The sequence below is a fragment of the Gymnodraco acuticeps genome, unplaced genomic scaffold (assembly GCF_902827175.1).
Source record: "Gymnodraco acuticeps unplaced genomic scaffold, fGymAcu1.1, whole genome shotgun sequence".
Classification (NCBI taxonomy): domain Eukaryota; kingdom Metazoa; phylum Chordata; class Actinopteri; order Perciformes; family Bathydraconidae; genus Gymnodraco; species Gymnodraco acuticeps.
Genome location: NW_022990238.1, coordinates 7,389,863 through 7,398,004, shown reverse-complemented (window position 1 = coordinate 7,398,004; position 8,142 = coordinate 7,389,863).

Sequence of the window (8,142 nt, the reverse complement as noted above, 5' to 3'; positions counted from 1 at the left end):
GATAGGGTCCAGAGGACAGGTGGTAGGGCGGGCAGAGGTAATGAGGGTAAGAACCTCACTTGGAGAGAGAGGGGAAAAGGAGGTAAGTGTGTTGGTGGAAGGAGGGTCTGGTGACCCAGCGGTGAGTAAAGGTGAGTCAGAAAAAGAAGAGCGAATATCATCAACCTTTTTTTCAAAGTGGGTAACAAAGTCGCTTGACAGAAGTGAGGAGGGGGGAGGAGCTTTTGGAGGGTCCAAGAGGGTGGAGAAGATGGAAAATAGTTTTTTAGGATTGGAATAGGAAGATTGGATCTTATCTTGAAAGAAAGTGCTTTTTGCCTGAGAGATCGAAGCAGAGAAAGAGGAGAGGAGAGCTTGATAGGTTAGGAGGTCGTCACGGTGTTTGGATTTCCACCATTTCCGCTCTGCTGCCCTAAGGACGGTTCTATTAGCACGCAGTGCATCATTTAGCCAGGGAGCAGGAGGGGACTGACGAGCCTGCCGAGATGTGAGAGGACAGAGCGAGTCCAGAGTGGATGAGAGAGTAGAGAGGAGAGTTTCTGCAGCAGAGTTTGGAGGCAGGAGATGGAACGAATCAGAGGAAGGGAGGGCTGAGAGCACCGACGAGGCAAAGGTAGAGGGGGAGAGGGAGCGAAGGTTACTTGCATTCCAAGATATCACCAATGTTGACACTCTTGGTTTATTGATTAATGGTGAAACAGAAGTTAAGTTGCCATCTATTATGATATTCTTAAGGCAACCGCTTTCAGTGAAAATAATCAAAGAAAGCTCTAAAAACCAACTGTTAGCTGCTCTGGACTAAATGGCAGCAGTTTGCTACCAGCAGGTGAACAAAGTGGAATATTAATAAGCTAAAGAGACACATTCTCCACAGAGGTTGGTGGAGAAAAGATAATAATAAGTCTGTGTTGTGTTCACAGCTTGTTTGTGCTGCCCCCAAGTGGATAACAAATCTGTTATGCAAAAGGAAAGATATTCTACACTATCACGTCTTTGTGCTATAAAACTATTATGATATGACAGCCCAGTAAAACAATGTACTGATCTTTAACTTCTTCTTCCCTCACTGTTTTATTTTGTAACTAAAAATGATCATCATTATTGAGGACTATACTTTTTGTGTTCAATATTCACAACAGCGAGAGGTGTGATACCGAGTTGTGACCACAGGAAATGAGGTATGACCTGTTGCTTGTAACAGCCCCATCCAAAGTTGAGATAAGCAGGATGGGCCCAGGCCTTCATGCCCTTTCTGTCTTCTCTGTCCCGTGTAGTTTGCCCTCCTGTGTCTCTGCAGTCCCAAGTGGTCAGTTAAGACGAAGACAGATGACAATACACAATCTAACCAGTCATGCCACCAAGGCCTGACATGTTGACACCAGCAATGTCTCTGAGCATCATGAGACACCATGGTCCGGGAAATAAAAAAATAAAAAAGGAGGATGGAGCTGTGAGACAGGGAGGTGGGATACTACATTTCACAAGCATGGAAAATAGAAAGAAAAAAAAAATAGCCCACGAGACAGAGAGGGGGAGAGGTAGAATGAAAGATAGGTTGATGTACAACAGGCTGATGAAATAGAGCGAGAAAGACAGAGGGAGAAAGGAGTGGAACAGCAGCTAAAACAATAGTCAAGAAACACAGGGAGAAAAAAACAAGAGACTCGCTGAAGGGATAGAAGACAAATCATTCAGAGGGCAGAGAGGAACACGGAGAGATGGGGGTAGCCCGAAAAATAAATAAAAATGTCAGACTAAATTCTTCTCTCAAAAAGAAAGGAGAATTAAGGTGGAAGAAGGATTGCTCCTCTACGTCTCACCGCTCCTAAAACCTGCTCAGACTTAAAAAGACCAATATGTAAAACGGAACAAAACGCCAGGGGGGTTACATCAAGCTCTTCACTAGATTCAAAAAGAGCCACAGAGGGAGAATAACTGACACAATTAAGAGCATAACTGTCATCACAGCCAATCAACCCACCGCCCACACACCCTCACTGAGCAATAGACCCATGATGAGGAGGGCTGCTAATTCCCCCTAGCAGCACTGACTACTAATAGTGAACACCAGATACATTAAAGGCCTAAAGGCTACAGCATCCTAATGCAACAGAAACATGAGACACATGTACAGAATCGCTCCATCACAACACGTTCCTGCCTCGTTTGCATTCTGAGAGAAAGGCTGACATTTAAATATAATCCTGCTGACATGCAAATTAGGTGAAGCCAATTCCACATGTGCATCAGAAACAAGAGAGTGATGTGTGAATCTGAAACCAATCACAGGTGGATGCATACCCTCGCTCAATAAAATACAAACTAAATGTAATGAGCTCTCAAGCTCCTTCACGGTGACATTTCCCCTTGCATTTCTCCATATTTTACAACTATCTCCATTTCTCTTTCTCCCCATACTAGTGCCTGCCCCCCCACTCCACCTCCCCTGGCTCGGATTTCCATTTTAAATCCACCTCTCTGCCTCTATCTTTTTCTCCCTCCATCCAAAACAACAGCTATTCCAGAAAGAGGGCCATCAATCTTCTTCAATGAGACCAGAGTGCGAGGGAGTGCCAAGGCTAGAGCAGATTACTATCTCTCCTTACCACCACTCAACACTAGATAACATATAGAAGGAGAGGATGGGCAGGCGGGGAGGCACGGAGGGTCGACAGCAAGTCAAAGAAACAATCTGAGATAGCAGGCGGACACATTAGATCTTAAAAACCTCAAACTTCCACCCCTGTCAACGGCGGAGAATGTTAAGTAAAAATTAAGAGCAGCTGAATTTAAAAACTCTAATCCTAACTGGCAACTCTAAACATGACACATGATTTATTTCCAAAGAGAGCCTCGCCTATGGAAGACAGGAGCACAATTCAGCTTTCATCTCCTGTAAACAGCTGCCTTTGAAGGAGGATTTGAATGTAATGGTCCTTTTTATCATTATAAATTATTCAAATGGTCAATACATCTTTTGATTGCCTTGATATTTCATTTGTCACAGAAATTATTTGAAAAATCCACTTCACTACCCAAAGTCCAACATGACCTCTTGGAATTGCATTTAAGAAACAAGCACATATGCTGTCTTGACATTTGATTTAATGTTAGGGTTTGACAGAATTTTGTCATAACTGCCTATTGATTTGATAAATAGTCAACCTTTTATTCAGCCAAGAAGGCCGAAACAAGATTAATTCTGAGTGTAACTTGGTCACAAGCCAAGCTTAGCTACAAGTGCTCTCTGCAGCCAGTGTCTGTTTGGGTGGATAAAGAGAACTGGATACAGCGCTAAAAGTTGCTCGGTGGCGCATGAAGTCAGAATCGCTCGACTTTCAAGCATACGATTAATCCGATATTCCCTGAATTTTAGGGCGGTCACATAAAGCACACACACTTGCATTTTCCTTAAACTCCGCCTCCCAGCTGCAACGCCTCGGCCAGTCTTGGCCCAAGTCAATGGAGGAAGAGGAACAATTTGAAAGACATTAAATAATGCGTACTGAAATGAAGTTTTAAGAGTCGCATATTGGCGCACAAAAACTTGCTGTTTCAAGTCCAGCACAGACAACGTTACAAGGTGTGGACTGGAGAGGTGCCAATTCACTTCTTTTAGCAGGGCAATGCATGAGAGTAAACAGAAAAGAGATTGGATGAAGAAGAAGCAGCTGATGTTTAAATAGGCCTAAGTAAAAATAGACTCGTCGATTCTTGTTCTGTGTTATGTGACTATCTGCCTCACCCTATCAGACTTTCAGTTGCGCACGCTACTAAAGAGCATAGCTAAAGAGGCGCGCTACCATGGAAACGAAACAATGGTGTAGCTGTATTAAAGTCCGAGTGGAAACAGTCCTGAGTAAATCTGATTTTGTCAGAAATCGGGAGAAATGCGGGAGAAATATGACCCCGGGAGGAAACCGGGAGAGGGCAATGAAATCGGGAGTCTCCCGCTAAAATCGGGAGGGTTGGCAAGTATGAGTGCAACACATCAATAAATCCAAGGCCCAATGTGAGCTTGTACTGAGGAAAGCCCATGAGTGAAAAATATGTGATAAGCCTACATGAGAAAGTGTGGAGGAGAGATTTTGCATGGAATTTCTTTCTTTCACAACAAAGGCTCTGTGATCTCGTATTACTTATAGAACATCTTCTTAAGCAACAATGTTCAATCCAAGGACACAACTAGACCATCAAGCCAGCTCTGACAGCTACATCCACAATTGAACATGATAGGACTAATCGCTATGCAGCTTTCTCACTGAGTACAACCTGGGAGAGTTTTGTCAGACATAATAAACTCTCCTTGCATTGTCACAGCTCTGTTGAGGAGGAAGGTTAAACTTAGAGCTGTCTGTAGAGCTGTCCCTTTGCAGCAGCAGGCTCTGACTGGGGATCAGCGTAGTGTGGCTTCTGTTGGGCCTTTGGGCCACACAGTGACGAGAAAGAGGAGGTAGCGGTGGGGGGGCTCAGCCTAGCGCTAAAGACTTTGACACTAACATAATCACTGATAATTGATTTGCCTGGTAAGGAAGGTGTAACATAAAAAGATAAAAAGAGCAGCAATGGTGTCAGCACAGCGTCTGGGCTTAATGTGATCTGATGGGGCCGACACTGCCTGTCACACGCCGGCTGATCACACAAGAAGGGACGGACACATATCATCCAATCAGCCCTGGACCGACTCAAAGGGGCTTTGATCAGCAGCGGGCCAAGGGAAGCGAGGGGGGAAGCCAAGGACGAAGGAGAGACCGAGGAAGAGGTCTTAAAGAAGACAGGCGTCCTCGCTGTTACAGGACGACCCTGAGAAGACTCATGACAGATACAGTGACAATACAATGAGCAGCACCAAAGGATCAAACAACATATTGACCCTAAAGTGGGTGATAACCATGCCTAGAGTGACAATAATACATACACGCAGATTTTATTCATTTTAACCATTTTTATTTCGACTGATATGAGATGCTTCAATTCTATTTTGTATTTAGTTAACGCAGTTTACTGACACAAAGACTATATTATTTTGAACACTGAACTAAAGCTAAAGTGGTTAAAGTGAATCTGTAATTATTTTGATGGCCAATCATTTGATTTGTTCATTTATCAAGCAGTGTTGCCAAACATTACTTGGTTCTGACTTCTAAAGAATGAAAATGTGATGTTTTTTTATTTTCTTTGATCACTGAAAATCGAAGGTCTTTGGGTTTTAGACAATTGTTAGAACAAAAGAAGATGGCACCTTGTCTTTAAGGAAAATAAAATGGGCTTGTTCTAACATTTAATAAACGAAATAAACTAAAGAGTAAAACACAATAAATCATGACATTGAATTGCAAACAAAAAAACATTGCTGAGAGCGGAGTAAATATGATGTGTTTAATTTAGCTTTAGTTGGTTGGCTTTTATTAGTAGACTATAAACAAATTAAAATGGAGTAAAAAGCTGCAAACTTAAATAGCCTTTACAAAATACTTAGAAATTAATCAATTGTTTGTCAGCTCTACATTTGCTTTGCACTTGCCTTGATCAAAATGGAGCATAACTGGCAGATGATATTGCAGTTACACTCTGCCTAATGTTATTCTCATTAGCTTATAATGAAATGAGTGACTACAACAGTACTAAGACCTTTTATGTTAGTGTAACTAAACACATTGTTAACTTGCTGCACCTGTGATTTTAACAGACCCCTGTTTCTTAACATGGCATAACATGGAGTGCCAACTCTACTCACCCTCACAGCTTTGTTATTAACGTGTAATGGAGACCATCAGGTAAGTCTAGTAGCGGTGACTGGGGTGTGCCTATCTGCTGAGTGAACTGATGAAGACGGAGGGCTCCCTGTAGCCTTACAGTCAGAGTGCTGATAAATGTGCCAACCTCCACCCTTTCCCCAACTGCAGGAAGGTTGTGAGTGTGCATGAGAATAAGCATGGACGCCCGCTAGATTGGAACTGACAATATTAAACGGCAGTGCCACAGTTTTCATGAATACAGGGAGGCCACAGGAACCGAGGGGCAGGAAGGCCTCTTTTATGTCACCGACTACACATTAAAGGAGCCAGTCAGACTATCTGTCCTCCTACACAGCACCTACTCACCTACCGATTCAAAGGTTGCTGAGCACAAGCAGCATGAGACAGACAGACACACACACATTGCAAAAGACAAACGCGCACAACATCATGTCGAAAGAAATGGCTGGTACGAGATCAAAGATTCTACAGATGTTTAAGTGAACCATAGGAGCTCCTTCAGAGGTAGACTGCAGGGCTCGGATATCTCACAGAAGAGCAAGGGAAGAAAAATAAAAGAGGGTGTAATGACAAATAAGAGGGGGGAAAAGGGGAGCAGCAAAAGCCAGAGGCAGCAGATGGAGAGAGAAGGAAGACTGGGATGAAGAGCGAGTTACAACATGCAAATAAGAGCCTGATGAGCAAAACAGGGAGTAGGGAAGAGCAAGTGAGAGATTATAGGGACTGTTGGAAGAGAATCTGAAGAGCAGAACAAAGCTGACAATAAAAAAAAGTTTGAAAGGGAGGGGTTGAGAGAACAGAAGGAAATGGCAACGCATGAGACATGACAAGCAAGCGTCATGCACCCTTTTGCTGCTAAAATGGATGGCATGCTTTCTCATAATGTCCTTCAAAAAGTAGTGCTTGAGGCTGTAGACTTGACAGCACAATATGTCTCAAGAAACAAAAATGCAGGATACAGAGAAAATGAAAAGATGAAGAGTGGTACGAAGAAGGATGGAGAGGTAGAACAAAAGGATGGAGACGATCCCCAGAGAGGCAGCCTATGGCATCTGTTTGTCACAAGTTACATCCGCAGGGAGAAGGGGGGGGGGAGTAAACTGAAAAGGTAGCTCTTCTTCTCAATTTTGAAGTACCCGGCTGTCCTCCACCAGCAGCTGGAGGCTAAACTTAAGCTCCACCAACACCCACCAGGGACAGAGGCGAGGCCTTGGGAAGGGGGTCATCTACAATCAAAAACCAGATAGAAAATACAGAGACTCACATCTGCATCATTAGCAGAGCTGCCAAAAGCCCCCTGATGTCTACCCACAATCACATCCCTCAGACATGTGGCCACCACAGTGACTGTGTGTGCACGCAAACATCCTCTGCACAATCGCCATAGAGCAATGTCAGCCTCCTCTTCATGAATATTCATATGCCTCATTAACACTCAAGTGGGGAGACACAGCATATTGCATGAGACTCCCGTTACTTGGAGAGAGAGATGAGGGAACGAGAGGAAAGGGGGAAGAAGAGATGGGACACATGGCGGCTGTGGAGAAAGCAAAAGGGGAAAATATACCAAGTAAGAGGAGAAGCCTTCTTTTCATTGCCAGCAAACTTTTTTTTTGAATCTCAAGAGGAGAGAAGGAGGAAATGTCCTATATTGTTCCGGGAGCTGATAGCCTCCTGTCGCTTTCCCTTATAAAGCCTGACTAGGGCAGTATGAGAGCAGCGTCAGCAGCAGGGAGAGCACAGCGGGAGCGCAGGGTGGGAATTACAGACCATGTTACACTGCAAATCCTCCAGCAATAAAAGCTTTAAAACAGCTGCAATTTCTCCTGTAATGTCTGGCTGTTCACAATAACTGCTAAACTGTAGGCAATATGTGTGAATACAAGCTGTAGCCAAACAAACAGTCATGCAACCCCGTCCTTGTTTGGTAACAAAACACACCGGCACAGACATACAAAGCCCGGCTGTCTCATATGCAGACACTGCTTCAGTCAGTCCACTCACTCAGACTGGGCTCTGTGAGGCACTTGCCAACAGACACATGCAGACAGATACCACACACAGAGAGAGGATTATTTTCTCTATATGTTGTAATGCCAGTGAATCTCTTCACAGGAACTGCCAACATGGGAAATCTCCCATCCTGCAGCTGTGTCCTCAGAGGGACACTGGAAAATGCAGAGACAGAGGACTATTTCCTTGACTTTTTCACTGTGACTTTGGTGATAGAAACAGCCAGCCACTCAGGGAGGAATAGATGACACAAAATGGGGACATGCCCAAAATGTTGCCCCACCAGAGTCACTCCAGTCCTTCAAAAGGGCACCGACCAACCCGGGGTACTATAATTGGACCCGGTCTCTGGAAATCAATACTGCTGCTT